The 24727-nt window shown below is 39.6% G+C and overlaps 1 protein-coding gene across 1 annotated transcript in view; it reads right to left on the reverse strand.

Moving 5' to 3' along the window:
* pcmtd1 (protein-L-isoaspartate (D-aspartate) O-methyltransferase domain containing 1) overlaps positions 1-20823 on the reverse strand; it is an 87945-nt gene extending 67122 nt beyond the window's left edge. Inside the window, exon 1 of the mRNA XM_059980822.1 lies at positions 20730-20823. The gene's annotated coding sequence lies outside the window, so the exon portion shown is untranslated. The remainder of the gene's footprint in view (positions 1-20729) is intronic.
* Between the last annotated feature and the right edge of the window lie 3904 nt (positions 20824-24727).

The raw sequence follows: 24727 nt of genomic DNA on the forward strand, positions 1-24727 counted from the left end.
CACAATACTAGAATTTTCAGTCAGAGAAATAATAGCTTCACTTTGTAATAGGTGGCTGTAGGAAATTGCAGTTCATCGTGTAGCATTTGTTTGTCAGCATTACAGCTTCTCGGCAGCAGCGAGTTCAAGAAAACTGATGGGAAAATAACATTCAGGACTGTCATCAAAGCAAGCTTTGATGTGAACTTAGACCTCAAGATTTAGGAAAATTCATAAATCAAACCCAGGTATCTTAGTCAGTTTTCTCTTCAGACTGATTCATCAAGAAAAGACATGCTAACAGCTTTGGTTGCTATTGTAGGCTTAGGAATACCCCTCTTAAAAATACAATTCCTGAAATAACAGCATGTTCTTAACTTAAGTATATGCTCTTTTAAACAAATAATTGACTCAAAGCTATTCTGACAGCATTATAAAATTTGTACAATTTTTCTGCTGAAATCTTTAAAAAAATTATAGAAATGTATTTTCCAAACCTTATCTTTGAAGGTATTTTTCCAAAAACTACTCACAATATATGGACATCATTGGCAACGTTATTATGTTCTGCCCATCATTAAATGCCCCAAAAATGATGAGGCAATTAAGAGTGAACTTGGTTACTGTGGGTCGACAGTCATGCTAAAGGCAGATTATGTAAGTATGAATTATATTCTTTCCTCCAAGAGATTAGAGCACCAAATAGGATTTTAATGACAATCCAAGAGCTTCCTGGTTACTGTTACTAAGACTAGCATTGTTTAAACAAAGCCCAGATTTATTTAAATTCCCTTACTGCCATTCTGGGATTCAAAACATTTCCCTGGGTCAGCAATCCCTGTTGCTACTCCACTAATTTATCCACTAAACTTCAATGCACTTCTGGCTTACATGTGAACATCCTAATGCAAATACCTGGTGATGATACCAATATAAGCAGCAAGAGAATAATATTCTACAGAAGCTCATAATATCCTAGACCTATCATAGCCACAGGGAACAAGAAGATGACCTGACAGAGCCCAGAGTGACAACAGCAGACCTCAAACTTCATATTCTGAGGCACTATCAAAAACGTACTAACATCAGCTTGCTAAATGGCAAAGACTTTTAAAGATATTTTAAATGATTCTGATAATGGGAAACATTTAAAAATAACCCAAGCTTTTTTTTAAACCAAAAAAAAATCAATTGACAAAACAAACAAAATCTTAATTAAAAAGGCTGAAATTATAACAAATACTTAACATGAATAAGGTTAACTTTCATCTACCCACCAACCTGTAAAGCTGCTGGCAGAATGTGAAGTGTATATGGACCTCCAATGTTCCACCACCACACAAGATAGTCTATACTGAGTTAAGATCAAATGGTTCAAATGTGTCAACATCAGGACTCTAGACTTTTTTTTTACCCTGCACTGAAGTTTTAAACATGCTGTCACAAACATTTAATAGTAAACTGATAGCTGAGATTTTACAGGCTATGAATCAACCCAACTCTTCCGATCATTTTATTCCACTTTAGTAAATTGGAGTTACCTCAAAACTGATTGCATCTTGCTCAAAGAAATAGTGTCAATCAAATACCAGCACCAGTCATGTGACAGGTTAGCCTTGTCTACAGATAACCCTCATTAATTAAAAACAAACACATAATCAAACTGCTTCTTGATGAAAGCAAAGTGTTCAACAAAGTGTTGGCCAGAATTCATTGTAATAGAATACAGGCAGGGATGACAGCAGAGCAGAAATGGCTGGAATTTCTGGAAGCAATTCAAAAGGCACAGGATATATACATCCCAAAGAGGAAGAAGTATGCTAAAAGTAAGAATGCACATCTATGGATTACCAGAGAAGTCAAAGCTAACATAAAAGCCAAAAAGAGGGAATACAATAAAGCAAAGATTAGTGGTGAGTTAAAGGATTGGGAAGCTTTTGAAAACCAACAGAAGGCAACTAAAAAAGTCATTAAGGTAAATATGGAATACAAAAGTAAGCTAGCTAATAATATTTAATAAGATACCACAAATTTCTTCAGATATATGAAGTGTAAAAGAGAGGTGGCAGTGGATATCGGACTGCTGGAAAATGATGCAGGAGAGGTAATAATTTGTGACAAAATAACTTCTGTTTCAAAGGATGAACAACGCTGATGGGCAGAAGGGTACAGAGTTGCCCATGTCCCCCTCCCCAGGAGAATTACAAACCGTTACTGTTGCCATGCTGCTAATGAGAGAGAAAGAGATGGAACAAAAACATACTTGGACTGGAACATTTGCTTCAGATAAGGGAGAGATAACACAGGGAGGAAGAGACTTGTTGTTCCACCATATTATGACTCCTGTAAGACTTATGGCTCTGGAGAGGGCTGTTTACTTGGTACCATTCTGTTCATTAAAATTTCTCAGTGGACAGCCGGAGTGGGGTGGTTTGATGGACTAAGCCATTCAAAACTGATTGACACCTAAGACCCCGGGAGTAGGGATAAAAGTGAGGTCTGGGGAGACACTCCTCAGACACACCAGGAGACACACCGAGAGACACACTAGTGAGCACTGTTTAAGTGTTGGAACCCACGAGAAAAGTGTGGGGCATCGGAGATCGAACGAAGGATCGGTCAATTTGAACTCACAGTGTTTATAGTGAGGCCAGTGGGGGCTTGTGTGTGTGTCCACCCTTGCCTGGGTGATGAGTCCACCATAGAAGAACGGTCTAGCTAAAGGACAGAAGGGTCATAGTTGAATGGCCACATCAACACATCACCGGATCAAGAAAGTAAAGGTAGGTTTGCAAGACAATAGCTGTTACTATTTGCTCGCTCTCTCTCTCTCCAACAATTTCAACACATCGACCAACAACTACCTCAGCCTGTATGAACTGAACTGAACATTATACTCACATATGACAATTCATTATCCCCTAGACGACGATAGAGCTTGTTTATTATTGATTATTATTATACCCACACTTCTAGGTTTAGTATTGCTAATGTGTATTATCTGCATATTTGCATTGTTGATATTTATTTGTATATTTTACTAAAAAACACTGTTTTGAAAATAGTACCAGACTCAAACGGATACTTCTATTTTTGCTGGTAAGACACCCAGTGACGGGGTACGTAACACTTCAAACTCAAAAAGTATTTTGAGTCAGTCTTCACTGTGGAAGACACTAGCAGTATGAAGTTCCATGAGTCAGTGGCCATAAATTGTGAGAAGTTACCATAACTAGAGGGAAGGTTCTTAGGAAAGTGAAAGGTCTGAAGGTAGCTAAGTCACCCAGACCAGATGGTGTACACCCTAGAGTAATGGAAGAGGTGACTGAAGAGACCATGGAGGCATTAATAATGGTCTTTCAAGATTCACTAGATTCTGGAATGGTTCCTGAAGAATGGTTCTTGAAAATATCGCAAATGTCACTCCACTTTTCAAGAAGGGAGAGAGGCAGAAGAAAGGAAATCTGACCTTAGTGGTTGGGAAGATATTGGAGTTGATTATTAAGGATAAGGTTTCAGGGTATTTGGAGGCACATAATAAAACAGGCCATGGTCAGCATGGTTTCCTCAAGAGAAAATCTTGCCTGAGAAATTTGTTGGATTCTTTGGAGAAGATTTTTTGGATTCCTTGAAGAGGATAGATAAAGGAGAACCAGTTAATCTTGTGTATTTGGATTTTCAGAAGGACTCTGACAAGATGCTGCACATGAGGCTGCCTAACAAGCTACAAGCCCATGATATTACATGAAAATTCTGGCATGGATAAAGCAGGTGCTGGTTGCAGCAGGAAAAGTGAGCGAATAAAAGGAAAGAGACTTTTTGGCTGGCTACCGGTGACTAGTGGTGTTCCACAGGGGTCTATTTTGGGACCAATTCTTTTTATGCAATATGTCAATGATTTGAATGATGGAATTGATGGCTTTGTTGCAAAGTTCGCAGACAATATGAAGTAGAGGGACGGGTAGTTTTGAGGAAGCACAGAGGCCACAGAAGGACTTAGATTAGGAAAATGGGAAAAGAATTGACAGATGGAATATAGTGTCTGGAAGTGTAGAAGAAGTGAAAGGACTGACTATATTCTAAATGGAGAGAATATAAAAAAACACTGAAACCCTAAGGGACATCGGAGTCCCTGTGCAGGATTCCGGAAAGATTAATTTACAGATTGAGTGTGTGGTGAAGAAGGCAAATGCAACGTTAGCATTCATTTTAAAAGGGCTACAGTATAAAAGCAAGGATGCAATGTTGAGACTTTTTAAAGCATGGTGAGGCCTCACTTGGAGGATTGTGAGCAGCTTTGGGCCCCTCATCTTAGAAAGGAGGTGATAAAACTGGAGAAGATTCAAATGAGGTTCACAAAAATGATTGCAGGATTGAATAGCTTGTCATTTGAGTGCCTCATTACTCTGGGCCTGTATTCATTAGAATTCAGAAGAATGAAAGATGACCTCATTGAAACTGAGTGAATGAGTGAGTGAAACTGAGAGGATGTTTCCTATGGTGGGAGAGTCTAAGACCAGAGGACACAGTCTTAGAATAGAGGTGAGGAGAAATCTTGTTAGCCAGAGGGTGAGGAATCTGTGGAATCCTTTGCTAAAGGCAGCTGTGGAGGTGGTCTTTATCTATATTTAAGGCAGAATTTGATAGATTCTTGATTGGTTAGGGCATGAAGGGATATGGGGAGAAGGCAGGAGACTGGGGCTGAGAGGAAAATTGGATTAGCCATGATTGAATGGTAGAGCACACTTGATGAGCCAAATTCTGCTCCTATATCTTATGGTAAGTGATACAAGTAAAACTCTAAATAATTTCAGGGTTTTCTCATTACCAGAGGCAAGATCACTTTCAGTCAAATAACTTGGAATGCCTATCTTTCTGCATTGAAAGTAGAGAAGATTACCCTCAAATAAAACTGATTTAATTTTATTTAAAAACAAAGGTATACCATTCAAGATTTACCTAAATCTCTGAGCCCTGAAAACTTCTACCACTGATCTGCCATTAACAATAATGTTAAAAACAAATTATAGCTAACACGGGCTATAAAAGGGCAGAGTATCACTAACTTGAGAAGCAAATATTTTTTTTTGGTCACCAAATTTTTACCATTTAAACTTCATTGAATTAAATTACAAGCAATGTACAGAGCAAAGTTCATTATTTTATTTTATACTTTGTCCAAGCACCAAGTCATGAATATGCAACTTCTAAATATGTATTATAACATAAATAATTTCAATATATAGAGTAAATGAGAAAGGACATGCAGAAGCTGAAAATCCAAAATAAAAGCAGAAAATGAATAGACAAAATAAAACCATAAGACAGAGGAGAAAAATTAGGTCAACTGGCCCATCAAGTTTACTCTGCCATTCAATCATGCCTAACCCTTTTTTTTCCTTTTCTCTCCCCCTCCTCAGCTGTACTCTGCAGCCTTCTTCCCATAACCTTTGATGTGTCCAATCAAGAACCTATCAAGCTCTGCTTTAAATACACCCATCAACCTAGCCTCCACAGCTGCATGTGGTAATAAATTCCATAAGTTCTGGCTAAAGAAATTTCTCCATATCTGTTTTAAATGGATGCCCCTCTATCCTGAGGCTGTGCCCTCTTGCCCTAGACTCCCCAACCAGGGGAAACATCCTTTCCACATCTACCATATCTAGGCCTTTCAACATTTGAAAGGTCATAGTGAGATCCCCCCTCATCCTTCTAAATTCCAGCATGTACAGACCCAGAGCAATCAAACTTTCCTCGTATGATAACTCTTTCTTTCCTGGAATCATCCTTGTGAACCTCTTCTAGACCCTCTCCAATGCCAATACATATTTTCTAAGATGACAGGTCCAAAACTGTTCACAATACTCAAGGTGAGGCCTCACCAGTGCCTTATAAAACCTTAGCATCACATCCCTGCTCTTGTATTCTAGACCTCATGAACATTGTATTTGCCTCCTTCACCACCAGTTCTACCTGCAAATTAACCTTTAGGGTGTTCTGCACAAGGACTCCCATTTCCCCCATCTAGAAAACAGTTTGTGCATTGACTTTGACTACCAAAGTGCATGACCATGCATTTTCCAACATTGTATTTCAGTTGCCACTCTCTTGCCCATTCTCCTAATCCGTCTAAGTCCTTCTGCAGCTTACCTGTCTCCTCAACCCTATCTGCCCCTCCACCATTCTTCATATCATCTGCAAACCTGGCAACAAAGCCATCTATTTCATCATCTAAATCATTGATATACAGCATAAAAAGAAGCGGCCCCAACACCGACACCTGCGGAACAACCAACCAGAAAAGGATTATTTTATTCCCACTCAATGGCTCCTACCAATCAGCCAATGCTCTAACCATGTTAGTAACTTTCCTGGTATACCATGGGCTACTAACTTGGTAAGCAGACTCATTTGGTACCTTCTCAAAGGCCTTCTGAAATTCAAATGTACAACATCCACTGCATTCCCTTTATCTATCCTACTTTTAATCTTCTCAAAGAATTCCTACAGTTTGTCAGGCAAGATTTACATTTTGCAAGCTACCATGAACAAGCCTGTGACAAGAACGAAAAACATTTTATTGGTTGTTGATGGATTCATGTTGACCAAACATGCTGGAAACAAACGATCCATGTAACTTAAGTTAGAGGTCTAAATAATAATTGATTCAGAGAAAAAATATAATTACATAATACATATTTGTTAATACATTTTCAGTAATGACTAACAAAATAATGAACATATTTTGCATGCTTTATAGTAAAAGCTACATTACTATTTATACATTACTTCTAACATGCTGAAAACCATACACTTGCTGCTACTTCCATAGCTACCAAAACTGGCTTCTTAGTGAGATCCACTTTCCAGTTTAATTCAACTAGTCATCCCCATCAACATTCAGGTAAATTTCCTCTTAAGCCACTCCATACTTGTACAAAATCCTCCAAATTCACAAATCCTTTCCCAGGCAAATATCCCCACTATTATTGTTGGTTGACTATGCTGGGTAAGGCGCCACTCAAATGCCCAACATCTGACAGCAGATCCCTGAAGCAAATAGTATGTTCCAAGTTCAGTTATGAAAAGAGATTATTCAATGAAAAAAGAAAAAGATTCAAGAAAGTTCTCAAAGCTTCCTTAAAGAAGTGATATGACAGCTGAAATAGCCTTATATACTGACTTAGGGGTGTACTGAAAATTGTGGAACCAAGGAGAACTCAGAATTCTCGAAGAACGGGTAGCGTTAACTGCATTCTAAAATGAATGGAATAATAATGAACAAACAGGAGAAAATCCGCAGATGCCGGAAATCCAAGCAACACACAAAAAATACTGGAACTCAGCAGGCCAAGCAGCATCTATGGAAAAGAGAAAACAATCAATGTTTCAGACCAAGACCCTTCATCAGGACAGAATAATAATGGTTCATTATGGTTCTGAGAAACTTGAAAGAATGTAATTTTGCTTTTGAGTTAGAAAACAAACAGGTGATAGATAGGGGAAGGGGTGAAAAAAAAGGCTCGATTTAACCCCTCGACAAACTCCTTCCCCTCAACACTATCTGTGTTCAACATCCCCCTTACCTACAGTTGCCCCCTCATCCTCATTTCTCATTGCCCCCAATTACACTTTCTCCATCATCCCAAGTATCCAGGCATTCCTATTATTTTTGTGAATCAGGGACATTATTTTGTGCAGTGACTATACCCAAAGATAGAATTTTTATATTTATTGTTAACATGCTTAAACGAATTGAAGGCAGACAACTGAAGGTTTAGAACTTTTATTTTGCAGATGCAAACGATTCCAGGTCACATATTAATTTTAAATTTAAGATTGAGAAACTTTTATTAACTGTCAGTCTTGGAAAATGGGACCTCGATTTCATCACACAACTAGCTTGGTCTCATTAACTGGCTGAACAGACTAGTGAGATTACATGAACTACCTGTACCTATTCCAATTAAACTGAAGGAATAAAAAGCTCGCAGACTAAATGAAGTGTACCTTAAATTGCTGGGTTAAATTAAATCAGATGAAGAACTAGAAGAGAGGAAGAGAGAAGGGCTGAACTCAGAGAAAAATGTGATTTAAAAATAACGTAAGTAAAGTTTTAAATTTGATATTTCTACATTTGTCCCAATCCTATCTTAAACGATCAGTTTCAATGCCAAATTAAAAACAGCCAATATACATACTCTTAAAGGACACATTTACTACTGTACAATTAAATAACCATGGTTGTCAAATGAGATAGAGAGCATAAAACACAAGCAGAATTACACTATTCAGTCCATCGAGACTGCTTTCCAATTATGAAGCTGAGAAAAGGTACACACAAATGCAGAGTAAATGAAAATATGTCAGAAAAGTTAAAAAGCAACAAAGAATTATACTAAAAATAATCTGTACAGTGATTGAAATAATTTCAAGAACTTAATACCCAAAATTTCAAGAAATACATTCAGAGACAGATTAAGAAGTGATAATGTGGATTACATAATGAATAGTTGAAACAGAACATAATGGATCTTAAAAAAGGTGTAACAGACTTGCTGAGCGAACACTTAATGCTCCTTTCCCAATGAGCAAAAAGTCTATAAATGATTATCCACATAGTGAGTTATTATTCATCATCTCTAGATCTGAGAATAACAAATTAAAATAACTGAAAGATAGAAACAATTAAATGACAATAAACACAAATTATTAAAACTGATTGCATAGAATCACTGAATAGAAAAGCCATTTGGTGCATCATGCCCATGTCAATCTTTTGCTAGAATTATCTGATAACTCTTGCACATTACTCTTTACTGAAAACAACATACAATGTCAACAATTTGTTCAAATCTCTTTTTAAAAATTACTTCCATCTTCCTATCAGATGATTCCTATTAGTATTCTAGACCGCAACTAACAGCAACACTTCAAAAAGGTTTCCTCATGTTGTCCCTAATTCTTAGGTCAATAACCTTTAAGCTACATCCACTGCTTATTGACAGTTCTGTCATTGGAAGAGTAAATAAATATCTAAATTCAGATTTTAACACTACTTTCAAATCTACAGTTCTCTGCTTTAAGAGAAACCATCAGCCTTATGTCCCGATGAAGGGTCTCGGCCCAAAACTTTGGCTGCTCACTTTCCCATAGATGCTGTCTGGCCTGCTGAGTTCCTCCAGCATTTTGTGTGTGATCCATCAAGTCTTTACTGCATCTTCTAAAACCTTTTGATTTCTATTCCAACCGAGGCTTAGTAACCATTTTATACAGATTTATCAATATAAAGAGATGGATTCCATGTATTTTAGAAATTCCATGTATTCTATTGCCCTAAAAAATTTCTGCATTTACACCTACTCAAATCCATCTTTTACTGTACTATGTGATATTCTGATATGGCAATGAAATTAAATGTTCTTCTTCCTATCAAATAATACTGTCACTTGTCAGCCCACCTCATCAGTCCAGATCTGATTGAAATCTTCATATCCTCCTTGGAGTTTACTAATTCCACAATTTCCATATTTCTTTGCAACACAGGAAGAGATCATTCTGGCCACAGAGACTATACTGGCTGACAGAACAATCCTATTTTCCAACTAATTTCCTTAGAGCCAAACTTGACACATTCCCATTGATTATATAAGCCACAGTACAATGGGATGTCCTTTAACAGTGGGCAATTCACCCACAAATCCACACACCTTTGGGATATAGGAGGAAATTGGAGCTACCAGAGAAAACCCATGCACAGATGCAGACAGCACAGAACTGGAGGTCAGCATTGAGTCCAGGGTTGCTGAAGCTACAAGACAGCAGGTCCATTAGTGAAGACAAAAGAAACTGTCTTTTGTTTTCAACTGCATATATTGGAGCAACAAACAATTTGCCGGTGGAATTCTGCAGGATGAACTGTATTTGTAGGGTGGGAGTCAGAAGCGGAATTGCCTATTATTATCATTTCCAATATACAGTACTTTCTCTTTATTTCTATATTTAATAACATTCTTTGCTCTCAAGACATTAGAGAGTACTGATTAGCAGCTCTGCACATAATTATGAAACATAATTAAACTGGCAACTAGAATATACACTCTGACAATTTTATTAGGTACGTGTACTTGTTGATGCAAATACCTAATCAGCCAATCATGTGGCAGCAACTCAATGAATAAAAGCATGCAGACATGGTCAAAAGATTCAGCTGCTGTTCAGACGGAACATCAGAATGGAGAAGAAATTGGACTACAATATTTTTTCAAACGCGTTGCTTTCTCAGAATCTTTTTTGTTTAAGATAGACTGCTTGAAGCTGAACACAAATATAATTTCAGACTACTTGTATAATGAATATAATGTGTTTAATTGCATAACTGTGCTGACCCTTTGCAATAGAAGCTAAAAACGTTTTGTTGATGATTTTCACTTGTACTCAGTGTCTGAGGCTTCTCGCTTAGTGTCCAACAATAGCCAGCTAGTAATGATGTAGCCCTGATATGGTTTCTTCATGACTGCAATGTCCCTATGAAACCTTTCATCATGCTCAAAATTTGCAGGGAAAAAGACTAAATGGGAATGTAGAAAATTAATCTTTTCTGAAACATTGCACAGTATGCTTGAAGCATGTTGTCAACCAACTGCTAATTTGGTGTTCTGTAACTGACAAGAAAATTTTCAACAAAATCCTTGAAACTTCTATGGGATTTTCTCCATTCCCAATAGAAGTTCTTCAATTTGCCTGTCATCGATGACCTGCTTGAGTTGTGGATCAGCAAAAATACCCTCCTTAATCTTGGCACCAGTTATTCTGGGGAACATGTAGAAACATTGGAGCATAGAAGTATGAGGGGGACTTGATCGAGGTCTACAAGATTATGAGAGGCACAGATAGGATGGATAGCCAGTATTTGTTTCCCAGGGCACGAATAGCAAACACCAGAGGGCATATATACAAATTAAGGGAGGGATGTTTAGGGGAGACATCAGGTTTTTTTTTTTACACAGAGGGTTGTGGGTGCCAGGAATAACTTGGTGGTGGAGGCTAAAACATTAGGGGTATTTAAGAGCCTCTCGGACAGGCACATGGATGAAAGAAAAATAGAGGGTTATGGGGTAGTTTGGGTTTAGTACTTTTTTAAAGGAATATATGAGTGGGCACAACATTGAGGGCCGAAGGGCCTGTACTGTTCTGTAGTGTTCTAGTGTCTAGTGTCTTCTAATGTCCCAGTGTATCAAACTCCTTCACCTGTCCTGCCATGCAACAACTGTCATGCCTAGGCATGCCTGGACAAGACAGAAAACTTTTCAGCTCACATTGTGGGCATTTTAATTGATTTGAATTATGAATTGAAATAACAGATATAGGCGATTTTTAAAAAATGGTGTGTGAGAGGGAAATTTTATGGTGATTTTCATGATCAGCAGCCCTAAATCCATAAGATACACCAAAAGTATTCAGGAAGCAAAATACTTGTCGTCCAGTGTTATTGATGCCAGATTTGCATATCTCAGAAATTGCAGATCTCCTTGGATTTTCACACACAACAGAGTCTAGAATTACAGAGAATGGGGCAAAAAAGAAATTCCAGTGAACAGCAGTTCTGTAGGCAAATGAGAGAGGTCAGAGGAGAATAGTCAAGACTGGTTCAAGCTGGCAGGAAAGTGACAGTAACTCAAATAATCACATTACAACAATAGTGTGCAGAAGAACATCTCTGAATGCACATGTCAAACCTTGAAGTGACTGGCCTACAGCTGCAGAAGACCATGAATCAGTGACCACATTATTAGATAAAGTAAGTACCTAATAAAGTGGGCACTGAATGTATTTCATATACTTCACTTGTATAGCTTTGTTCGAACCCAAAATTGAATACTAAGTTTTAGGAAAAATATGTTTGAAGTGTTAAATTCTGAGCAAATTTTGCATATTTAGACAATTACCTGGAATAGGCAGGTTGTCTTTATGAAGAAAAGTTGAAGAGGCAAAGCTTGTAACTATTGTGTAGAGAAACAAATGGCAACTTGATTTAAATAGGCAAGATTCTGAGGAGTCTCCTAACCAAGGAGATGGAAGAGTGGATTCCTTTTCTAGTGTAATCCAGAATTCAGGCCTGATGTTTAAAAACAAGGGGTACTCACCTAAAATAGTTTTCTCTATCAAAGGTACAAAACTGGCAGGTCTTTGTTACCTTCTTTCTAAATGGCAATGCAAATAGAATCTTTGCATACATTAAAAACAAAGGTGGATGGATAACAAACAGGCTGGTGAAAGGTTAGTGCAGGTCAATGGAAGCTTACTGGCAGAGTTGTACTAGGTTCCAACTGGATCTACAGGAAGTATATAATGCTACGCTTCTGGCAGCAGCATGTCAGGCTCCATGAGACAACACGTCATTACTCTCAGCAATAAACAGAAAGCGAATACAGTGGACATCAGGAACTGGAGACCCATTTCACTGCTGAATGTGGACTACAAGATTTTGTCCAATACTACTGCCCACTGGGTCAAATCTGATCTGGGCCAGGTGACCCACCCAGACCAAACTTGTGCTGTACCAGGCAGTAAAATCTCAGACAGCTTTAAGCTCCTCAGGGACATCATCACTACATGCAGAAAGGAGGGTAGTTGCCTGCTTGGTTAGCTTGGACCAAGAGGGTTTGACAGGATATGACACACCTACATAATGGATGGGCTCTCTAAAATGCTTATTTTTTGAACAGAATGAGACAATACATCCAGGTACTCTACACAGATGTACTGTATGTAATGTGCAGCCCAAATTAATGGGTGGGAGACAGACGGTATCCCATCATTACTGAAGTTAGGCAGGCTGTCCACTCTCCCATCTTGTTTTGATACTGCACTGAACCCTTTGCCAAATCCAGCAGAAATGACAAGATCATAAAGGACGACATTGGCAGACAGTGGTGGAACAAAAGTCAAAAACACCCTTGATGTCATCAATGATGCACAAATGATGTTGTCTCCTGCTCAGATCCATGATCCGTTCACAGATTCTTCAGTGTCTGCAACCAGTTTGAGTTAAGATCCCTGGCCAGGATCAATCACAGGATGAGCGAGGCCATGCTCTTCACCACCTGGCCAAAAATCGATCAAGTAAATGTCCACTTCAATATCAAGCCTGACTAACTGAAAATGCTAGGGATCTGGTTTGGAAGGGCTGAGACAAACACTTGAGAAATGCTTGGATTAGGTTACGAAGATAAAAACAAAAATTGGGCATGTTGAAATGGTGCTCTGTCAATAATTGGGAAGAATTTGGCTATTAAGTACAATACACTCTTAGGGTTGGTGGTGTGTCTTGTTTCCCACTCCCCTGCCTGAGTAATCACCTGGGACATCTTCCAGAATCAGAATCAGGTTTATTGTTACTGATATATGATGGGAAATATGTTGTGTTGCTGCAACAATACAGTGTAATAGATGAAACATACTATAAGTTACTTCCAGTTTAACTTGGCATCCAACATGGAGCAAAGTAAACAAGTCACAACTGAAAAGTCCACAGAGCAAGGACAAAAGTATGCCCAACACTACACTCATCCTGATGATTATCTTCATATGTGGATGTATCAGGTGATGAGTGAACCCAAACGTTATTATGTGTTGAGTTTCTACTTATCCCTGGGGTGCTGCAGAGGACAGGTCTGGTTCTACTAAGTTCAGAGTAATGTTTATTATCAAAGTACACATATGTCACCATATACAAACCTGTGATTAGTTTTCTTGTGGGAATAGTCAATAAATTTACAGACTAATAACTATATAACAGAATCAATGAAAGACCACCCAGTGGGCATTCAGTGTGCAAAAAACAAACTGCAAATACAAAAAGAAATAATAATTAATTAATTGATTGATAGCTAGGCAGATAAATAAATAAATAACAAATATCAAGAACATGTGATGAAGAGTCCTTGAGAGTGAGTTCATTGGTTGTGGGTAGATTTCAATGATGGGGCAGATGAAGACAAGTGATCCTTTTTTGCTTCAAGAGTCCGATGGCTCCTGTACCTTCTTCCTGATGGCAGCAGCAAGAAAAGAGCATGTCTTGCGTGATGGAGGTCCCTGCTAATGGATGCTGCTTTCCAGTGATTGCATTTGATGTAGATGCGTTTAACAGTGGGGAGGATCATACTCATGATGGACTGGGCCGTATCCATTACCTTTTGTAGGATTTTCTGTTCAAGGGCACTGGTGTTTCAATACCAGACTGTGATGCAGCCAGACAATATACTCTCCACTACACATCTATAGAACTTTACCAAAGTTTTAAATGTCATGCTGAATCTACACAAGCTTCTAAGGAAGTACTGGTGCTGCCAAATTTTCTTCATATTGCACATGTTGGGCCCAAGACAGGTCCTCCAAAATAATAACACTAAAGAAATTAAAGTTGCTGACACTCTCTACCTCTGATGAGGACTGACTTCCTCCTCCTGAAGTCAATGATCAACTCCTTAGGTTGTTGTTATGGCACTCTTCAGCCAGATTTTCAAAGTCCCTCCTGTATGCTGATTTGTCACACCTTTGATATAGCCTATTAACAGTGGTGCCTTCAGCAAACTTGAATAAGGCATTGGAGCTTTTCTTAACAAGGTCATAAGTGTAAATTGAGTAGAGCAGGGACTAAACACATAGTCTTTTGGTGTACCTACTCTGATGGAGACCATTAAGATGTTGTTTCCAATCCAGACTGACTGGGTCTGCGAGTGAGGAAATTGAGGATCCAATTACACAAGGGGGTACTGAGGCCAAGATCTTGGAGCTTATTGATTGGTTTTCAGGAATGATGGTATTGAATGCTGAACTGTAATCGATAAAAAACATGTATGCATCTTCCCTGTCCAAATGTTCCAGGGTTGAGAAAAGAGCCAATGAGATGGCATCTCCATCAGACAAACTGAAGCAGAACCAAGTAACTTCTCAGGCAGGAGTTGATACGTTTCATCACCAGCCTCTCAAAACAATTCACCAACATGAATGTAAGTGATACTGGGCAATAGTCACTGAGGCAGGTCACCAATACTGTACAACAGCCCAGGAAGATAGGCATTGCTGCATGACCTGTCCTTTGTGGAAGGATACTTGCAAAGAAACACTTCTGAACACATCGGTCAGGCAAAAGTCAGCACAGAATGTCCTACAGATATTGTTGGACTGTTCAAAACATCTGGCAGAATGCCTTATTGCCACTTAGCCAGTGCTGAAAGGGACCCTCAGAGTCAGATTCTTCCTGTATAGAAGACACATCTTTCCCAATTGAGGCTGTCTTCACAACAGCTGCTAAGGGGATAATATAGCCACCCACCTCTTTGCAGACAGTGGATTTGTAAGGATGGGTTGAGATGGATGAAAAGGCCATGTCCTGGTCCCCTGGCAGCTTCCATCCCCCACCCCCTGCGTAACAGGACTCTGATCTACAGGCTGTTCTCAGGGATACATACCCAGTGCTACTAGCAAGTGATTAATTCAGCAAAAGACACCCTGTAGTCTACTGCACAGCGAGATTACTGCAGACTGACACATTCCAGGTTGCAGGAGTGCAAACTGAGTGACATACTGAAACTCAGTACAGCCAATGCCAATTCTCTGAAGGGAAGCTCCACAATCTAGGCTCCTTCCACTACCAAACATGGAGGAACAGAGCTTGGGTTGTCCCAATAACTATCGCTCCTTGAACAATGAAAAGGGAGCATCTCTCCCGAAGGCAACATGAGTGGCATATTTGTTTGATTTTTTTAAAATACTTACACTACTGAATGTAACTCATGAATGGAAAAGCTTTTTGCAGGGCTTTCTTCTTTTGTATTTATTTTTTCCGAAGTTTATATATTTGAAATAGATTGGGGTGCAAAACTGAAGTTTCAATTGAATTATCAATGATTTTCCTAAATAATAAATGAGGAGGAACTTCTTTAGCCAGATTGTGATGAATCTGTGGAATTCATTGCCACAGGTGGCTGTGGACATTGATAGAGATAGGAAGAATGTAGGAAAATGGGGTTGAGCGAGATTATCAGTCATAATAGAATGGCAGAGCAGACTCGATAAGCCAACTGGCCTAATTCTGCTTCCATGTCAGGTTTGAGGGGCTGAGAAGCCTACTCCTGACAATGATTCACATGTTTGCATGTAAACTTAATTTCTATTAATTTAGAATGTCGACTTTTAAAAAAAATTGAGGATCTGAATATGGTCGATGCCTCTCAAAGTCAAGGCTCCACCCCGTTGTGGAAGGTGGAAATGAGTAAGTCCGGCCAACGGGGCTCTGGTGAAGCTGAATAGGCCAATCCACTGCACAGTGGATGCAATGGATTGGAGAAGTGTAGATGAAATCCAACCATATTAGCAACTTTAGAAGTCAATGGAGACAAGAGGTTATTGATGGCCTATACTCCGCTTCGGAGCTAAGGGCCCAAGTAAGTAAGATATAATAGTTACTGAAAAACTATACTGTGTAGTAGATGAATGAAAACAAGAGAACAATCTTAAAAGTCAAACTATTTAGAAATAAAATTCAATAAAGTACATTGAAAATCAATAGTAGACATGTTAAAAATGGCTCTAATAACGATCTACAATTATACATCACCTTTAAAATAACAAGTCTTAAAGTATTCCAATAATGCTTAAACAAAATTTGACACAATTTCATGTAATAAGAAGCATGAAGTGGTGAAAAATGCATGGTCAAAAAAATACATACAAGGTTATATGTACTTTTAAAGAGGATCTCAGAGTTTAGGAGACAATCTAAAAAAATAAAGCTCAGTAGATATTCCAGTATATAGTTACTAATTTTCAAGAATTAACATTAATGAAGAAAGAATCGGGCAATGCAAAGAAGGTAGTAGCTTTTTCTAGAAATAGAAAAGTGAAAGCTCCAAAGGTATTTGAAAATAAGCATAGAATATTTAAAATCAATGTATCACCCACCAGGTTTATCTTGGACAGTAGACTGAAATGGATAAACAAAATGGGATACAAATACAATTTCAGATGAAAGTTAGGGAAAGTTCAGGTAGAATACAAATAATGGATCAAAAATAACAAAGATAATGGCTTTATTTCTTTTGATGATGTATTTTAAAAACCTACTAAAAGGTAATAACAAGTTAAAGGCTACAAAGTAATCAAGAACTATTGGTACTGTTGGTAAAATAGGGATGAGCAGCCTCAGCATACAAGTAGAACCAGGTAGGATTTTAAGATGATGTGCAAAACAGCACATTATTCAGAAAGTTGTGCAAACTGTGCCAATGCAAAATTTTCAGACTGAAATCGACAGATTTTTGTTTGAAGTTATTACAAAATATTATAAGAATGAGTGAACCAGATCTATAAAAGGCAACTTGGTATGACTTCCAGAAGGCTATTTTTAAGTTTCACACAAAAAAAAAATTCTGATTGAGGTTAGAAGCAGAATTGGATGCAAGTCAGGGTTTGCAAGTTATTACTTCCAACAAACCAAAACCTATTATCATGGATGGCTGTACAAACACGAGAAAATCTGATGGCTGCCTTCCTTCACTATTCACCCATTCCCGTTTCCATCACTTATCTTCTTACCTGCCCATCACCCCCTTGGGTGTTCCTCCCACTTCCCTTTCTTCCATGGTCTTCTACCCTCCAGCAAATTCCCCTTCTCCAGCCCTTTATCTGTTTCATAAATCAACATCCCAACTCTTTATTTCACCCCTCCCACTCTCCTGGTTTCATCTACTACCTTGTACTTCTTCCTCACCTCCCTTCTTGCTCTGATTTCTCATCCTTTATTCCAATCCTGATGAACAGTCTCGGCCCGAAACATCGATTATTTACACTTTTGCATAGATGATGCCTGGCCTGCTCAGTTCCTCCAGCATTTTGTGTGATCATGAATGGCTGTGATGCTTCACTCCCAGTAGAGCTCAATGCCTTTTATGTACGCTTTGAAAGGGACAGTAAAACTACACCTGTGTGAATCCTGGGATGTCTATCTCAGAGGTCAACATCAGATCACCTTTCAAGAGTGTAAACCATCACAAGGCATCAGTACATGATGGTGTACCTGGTAGGACTCTGAAAACCTGTGTCAACCGACTGATGGGAGTGTTCAAGGACATCTTAAAGGTTTCAATGCTGTAATCGTAGGTTCTCACCTGCTTCAAAATGACAACTATCATACCAGTGCCCAAAAAGAGCTGTTTATCACCCAGTGGCACTCTCATAAACTGTGATACAGTGCTTTGAGAGACTGGTCATGGCTAAAATCAACTCCTGCTGAAGCTCTTATTAAACATTTCTATGTGGAATGTTTAATTTATTGACCTTTGTAGGAAATAGAATTTTGCTCATTTCTGTTGTATTCTATCCAGATTTTTAGCAAATAAAGACATAAACGAAGCTATAAATTTGGGTTCTAGTTATCAAATACTCCTTGAGATGAGGAAAAGTTGAAGTAAAACATTTCAAAGTGTAGTTATACAATGTTCACTGAATGGTTGACAGTGGTGTGCAAGATCAAAATACCTGCCCTTTCAATTTGTCTACCAAGAGGCAGTTTGTAATTAGAACTCTTCAAAGATGCAAAATTATGAAAAAAAATAATAAAACATAATAAAGGGTGTACTGCAGAGTTCATCTAAAGATGTCAAAAATTTATGAATGAACGTAATTCTCCATCCCCAATATCAATATCCTTTCTGTAAAGTCATTCCCATGTACTTTCTTCAGCCATTCCATTTAAAGAAAAAAAACACCCCTGCAAACAGTTTAATAAACACAAATGCTGGAAGAACTCATCAGGTCAGGCAGCATCAATGAGGAAGAAAAAGTGTGGATGTTTCCTGATGAAGGGCTTCAGTGCAAAACATTAACTCTTTATTCCTCTTCATAGATGCTGCCTGACCTGCTTAGTTCCTCCAGCATTTTGTATAGTCATTAAATATTGAGTTCTTTAGAACACACTGAAAACATGATCAAGTGCAAATAGGTGCAATACTCCCCTTCTGGAAAAAAATCAGTACATAACTTTAAAAGAACAAAACCCCATTTTTCAAGGCATCAGATGCAAATATATTAACTACTTTTGTTTCCTCCTCCTTTCATTCTACCTATACAAAAGATACTGGTGCACAGAAGCAACTTACTCCAAATAAAGGTGCAAATAAATGCTACATTACTGGAGAAATTCCTCCAGTATACAACTGTGGGCCAGTGTTCTAAATATAGAGGCATCTCGGATAAAGGGCTTGTTTTTCCCCCTAGAGTAATCAGCTGAAAGTACACTGTTTACCTTCTGTAGTACAAAATATAGTAGGAATTCTCCAATATGCATGCCAAGCAAGAAAACTTCATGATGGAAACTCACATAGAAAGATATTTGGTATTTATTTTTCTTGTCACTGGATGGGCAGAACTCAGAACTTAACTGATTTTCTATTAATATACACAGTCAGTCTTCTTGGAAGTGTGGACAGTGATTTACTGGCAAACTGTTGGACTGAAGGTGCAACTTTGCAAATAAATACAATGCACAATTACCAGCAGGTCACTGAATTCTAAGTTACTAAAAAAATCCTCACTGGCACTTCAGAGCTAGCACGGTGAAATGAACTGATTTAAGTACATCACACTAGATTATGTTTACCCAAGTCAAAGGCATTTTTGGTGCCCTGCTGATTATAAAACAGATTTTAAAAATTACGTCAGCAGTCGGGCTGGACTGCCATGTCACACATTTTCAACAACATGTAAACATATCCTCCACAAACTTGGGTTTTAAAAAAGTATCATGTATTTTAACTTGAGGGATAAAGAACGCAAAACAAAATACATGCGATTAACTATAACATTATTGTCTTTAGAACGTAGAAGAATTGGGGACCTAAATGAAAATAATACTTGGGGAGGGAAAAAAGAAATATCCCTATCATAAGTCGTACTCAGAAGTTGGCCAACAACAGTGACAAGAAAATTCTACACTTTCTTGCTGTAATAACAAAATAAACAGAACGCAGTCGTCAAAACTTTTCATCGAACGCAAACAAGTCCTTTTAAAGTTTAAAGGGCGCCAGACACTTTTGAGATCCCTGCTACTTCGATACTACAACTAATAGTTTTTTTAAAGGAAGGTCGAGACCAAAACGTTGCAAAAAGTATCGACATCAGTAGCAAGTATTTCTAAGCCTGTACACCTCGTGTAAAGTGCCAAATGTAACACTTGCAGCCAGACAAGATCAAACACAACAAAAAAAAACAGCTGGCCACGGAACGGCAACACAAAAGAGGAAGCGTTGTGTGCAGAGCTCACTGGCACTCAGACATCCTGCAGCGACTCAGACAAAAGACGCCGGCTTTAGCTGCGGTAGGCGGTAACGGCAAGTCCGGCCGCCGCTTCGGGGTGTGTGTGTGGAGGGGTGGGGGGAAAGGGGGCTGCTAACAGCGGACCTTTCCGGTATTAGGCCACCAGCTGTCCACGGGGGAACCAACGACACCATCCCCCTATAGGAAGTGAAGGGACTTGAGGGGGGGAACAGAAAGACATGGGGGGGGTGGGGGAAGGTGTAGTCGAACCGGGGATCGGCGTCGCCAACGCAGTGAAAGCAGGGCGGGAGACCGGAGCTGACTGACACAGCTTGTGTCTCCTTCCTTCCCACTCTCTTCCGCCCACCCCCCGACTCAATCCGCCCGCCATCCTCGCTCAACCCACTAAGCGCTCGCATGGTCGCTCTTACCGAACCAGGCCGCTCTTGAACAGCTGAGGATGTAAACACTGCGTCACATGACGGCCACCGGAGTCCCGCCCCTTTACCCTGCGCCGTACGGGTCACTCTGACCCGCACAGCACGCACAGGCTCCGCCCCCTTCCCCCGGATCCACCTCATCCACGCTGCATGCACCTCTTTACCTGCTTCGTGGACCAGCACTAGTTATCAAGGCCGCAGAACTGCAGGTTAAAGTTCTGCCCCTTTATTGAGTACTGCATGAGTTGGCTGTGCCTTTTGAAACATTGGACTAGCACAAATATTTACCTGGCACAGGCTTTCGTGCACCCGCACCTCTGGACACAGCACGTGTATTGCATTAGATATGATCCAGTCTTTTCCCAGTAGCTCCTTTACAGAAATAGTAACCTTTTCTTGCCAAGCACTGTGCATCTTGGATCTCTTCCTCATAGACATGGAAGTCAATGAATCACCTAACCACCCCTCCAATCCACCCACCCTTCCACCTCCCCTCCCTACAATCCCACCTTTACCTAGCACTGCATGTGCTTATTTTGCCCTCCACTGTACTGGCATGGCATGAAAAAGTCCTTTGCCTCCTCTGAGTATGAATAAGCTCCACGTCTTTCCAGTGCTGCCCGTACAGACTGCACTGCTTTTCCAGGAATGGGTCTGCTCAATACTGCAACAGCAATTTTCAAAGAAGCTCTGCCTCTTTCATGGCACTGCAGGGTCAAACTCTGACCAACAGTGGCACTGTAGAAATTACTTATTCACCAATTAAAAGTCAAAATACATATATATCATTGTACACTGCCCTGAGATTCAGTTTCTTTAAAGCCATAGAAGGGGTGCAGACGAGATTTACAAGGATGTTGCCTGGATTGGGAAGCATGCCTTATGAGAATAGGTTGAGTGAACTCGGCCTTTTCTCCTTGGAGTGACAGAGGATGAGAGGTGACCTGATAGAGGTGTATATGGCATTGAGAGGCATTGATCGTGTGGATAGTCAGAGTCTTTTTCCCAGGGCTGAAATGGTTGCCACAAGGCTAACTTTGAGGAGATGCGAAGGGATTTAGAGAGAGTGGATTGGGTCAAGTTGTTTTATGGGAAGGATGTAATAGAGAAATGGAGGTCATTTAAGGGTGAAATTATGAGGGTACAGAATCTTTATGTTCCTGTTAGGTTGAAAGGAAAGGTTAAAGGTTTGAAAGCACCATAGTTTTCAAGGGATATTAGAAACTTGGTTCGGAAAAAGAGGGATGTCTACAATAGGTATAGGCAGCATGGGGTAAAGGAATTGCTCGAGGAATATAAAGAATGTAAAAGGAATCTTAAGAAAGAGATTAGAAAAGCTAAAAGAAGATACGAGGTTGGTTTGGCAAATAAGGTGAAAGTAACCTTCCACATGGAAGGTTAGTTAAGAAGGTTGAGTCGTTAGGTATTAATGCTGGTGTAATAAAATGGATTCAACAGTGGCTAGATGGGAGATGCCAGAGAGTAGTGGTGGATAATTGTTAATCGGGATGGAGGCCGGTGACTAGCGGGGTGCCTCAGGGATCTGTTTTGGGCCCAATGTTGTTTGTAATATACATAAATGATCTGGATGATGGGGTGGTAAATTGGATTAGTAAGTATGCCGATGATACTAAGGTAGGAGGTGTTGTGGATAATGAGGTGGGTTTACGAAGCTTGCAGGGAGATTTATGCCAGTTAGAAGAATGGGCTGAACGTTGGCAGATGGAGTTTAATGCTGAGAAGTGTGAGGTTCTACATTTTGGCAGGAATAATCCAAATGGAACATACAGGGTAAATGGTAGGGTATTGAGGAATGCAGAGGAACAGAGAGATCTAGGAATCACAGTGCATAGTTCCCTGAAGGTGGAGTATCATGTGGATAGGGTGGTGAAGAAGGCTTTTGGAATGCTGGCCTTTATAAATCAAAGCATTGAGTACAGAAGTTGGGATGTAATGTTAAAATTGTACAAGGCATTGGTAAGGCCAAATTTGGAATATTGTGTGCAGTTCTGGTCACCGAATTATAGGAAAGATATCAATAAATTAGAGAGAGTGCAGAGACGATTTACTAGGATGTTACCTGGGTATCAGCACTTAAGTTACAGAGAAAGGTTGAACAAGTTAGGTTTCTATTCATTGGAGCGTAGAAGGTTGAGGGGGGATTTGATTGAGGTATTTAAAATTTTGAGAGGGATAGATAGAGTTGACGTGAATAGGCTGTTTCCATTGAGAGTAGGAGAGATTCAAACGAGAGGACATGATTTGAGAGTTAGGGGGCAGAAGTTTAAGGGAAACACGAGGGGGTATTTCTTTACTCAGAGAGTGATAGCTGTGTGGAATGAGCTTCCTGTAGAAGCAGTAGAGGCCAGTTCAGTTGTGTCATTTAAGGTAAAATTGGTTAGGTATATGGACAGGAAAGGAGTGGAGAGTTATGGGCTGAGTGCGGGTAGGTGGGACTAGGTGAGATTAAGAGTTCAGCATGGACTAGGAGGGCCGAGATGGCCTGTCTCCGTGCTGTGATTGTTATATGGTTATATGGTTAAGAGGACACAGGTTTAAGGTGCTGGGGAGTAGGTACAGAGATGTCAGGGGTAAGTTTTTACTCAGTGGTGAGTGCGTGGCAACGGTGGTGGAGGCGGATATAATAGGGTCTTTTAAGAGGCTTTTAGACAGGTACATGGAGCTTAGTAAAATAGAGGGCTATAGGTAAGCCTAGTAATTTCTGAGGTAGGGACATGTTTGGCACAACTTTGTGGGCCAAGGGCCTGTATTGTGCTGTAGGTTTTCTATGTTTCTTGTGGACATTCACAGTAAATACAAAGAAACAATAAAATAAAGGGAAAACTGCACACAACAAAGATGGACAAACAGTTAATCTACAAATACAAAACAGAAAATAAATACATAGATAAATACATAGATAGATAAATATTGTGAACATGAGTTGTAGAGTGTTTGAAAGTGGGCCATAGGTTGTGGAATCAGTTCAGCAGTGCTGTGGATGAAGTTATCCACTCTAGTGCAGAAGCCTCACATTTGAGTGCGAAAAACTGTTCCGAAACCAGGCGGTGCAGGACCTAAGTGAGTATCTGATTTCTTGATGGCAGCAGCAAGTAGGGAGCATGGCTTGGATGGTGATGGATGATGGTCCTTGATGATGGATGCTTCCTTCTTGTAGCAGTGTGCCTCGTAGATGTTTTCAATGGTGGGAAGGGCTTTGCCTGTAATGGACTGGACTGTATCCGTTATTTTTTGTAGGCCGTTCCATTCAAGAACATTTGTGTTTCTAAACCAGGCCATGATGCATCCAGTCAGTATACTCTCCACCATGCATCTATAGACGTTTTCAATGTTTTAAATTACATGCAAACTTTTCGCAAACTTCTAAGAAGTTAGATGTGCTGCTGTGCTTTCTTCCTAACAGCACATACATGCTGGTTCCATGATAGATCCTCTGAAAAGATAACACCGAGGAATTTAAAGCTACTGACCCTCTCTACTTGATGAGGGGAACATCTTGGACTTCCAGTTTCCCCCTCCTGTAGTCAATAATCCTCTTTGGTTTTGCTGGCATTGAATGAGAAGTTGTTATTGCCTTTGTTAGCGACTTCGTCCTTACTCATGCAATACATTGTAATCTCCAGCCCATTACTCAGAGCTTTGAGCAGACTGGCCTATCAAAGCAACGTCATTGCATAAGTGCAGCAAACCAGTTCTTTTCATCTCAACATTGATACTGCATGAGTTGGGCTTTCCCATTTCCCCTGCATTGCACAGACATTCTCTGCTCCTCATAGCGTTAGTACAACTTCAATAATCCCTCCGCCTTTCTTGAAGTTGCATGAGCTAGCCCTCACAGCATTGCCACTCCTATCCTTTAATTTGCATTGCATGAGTCAACTGTGCCCTTCAGAGCATGGGGAAAGAATAAACAAGTCCTTCTCGGTGAACTTTCACACACACCCCCTACACTTATCTTTCCTTACTCA

This window comes from Hypanus sabinus, chromosome 1 (assembly GCF_030144855.1).
Source record: "Hypanus sabinus isolate sHypSab1 chromosome 1, sHypSab1.hap1, whole genome shotgun sequence".
NCBI lineage: Eukaryota > Metazoa > Chordata > Chondrichthyes > Myliobatiformes > Dasyatidae > Hypanus > Hypanus sabinus.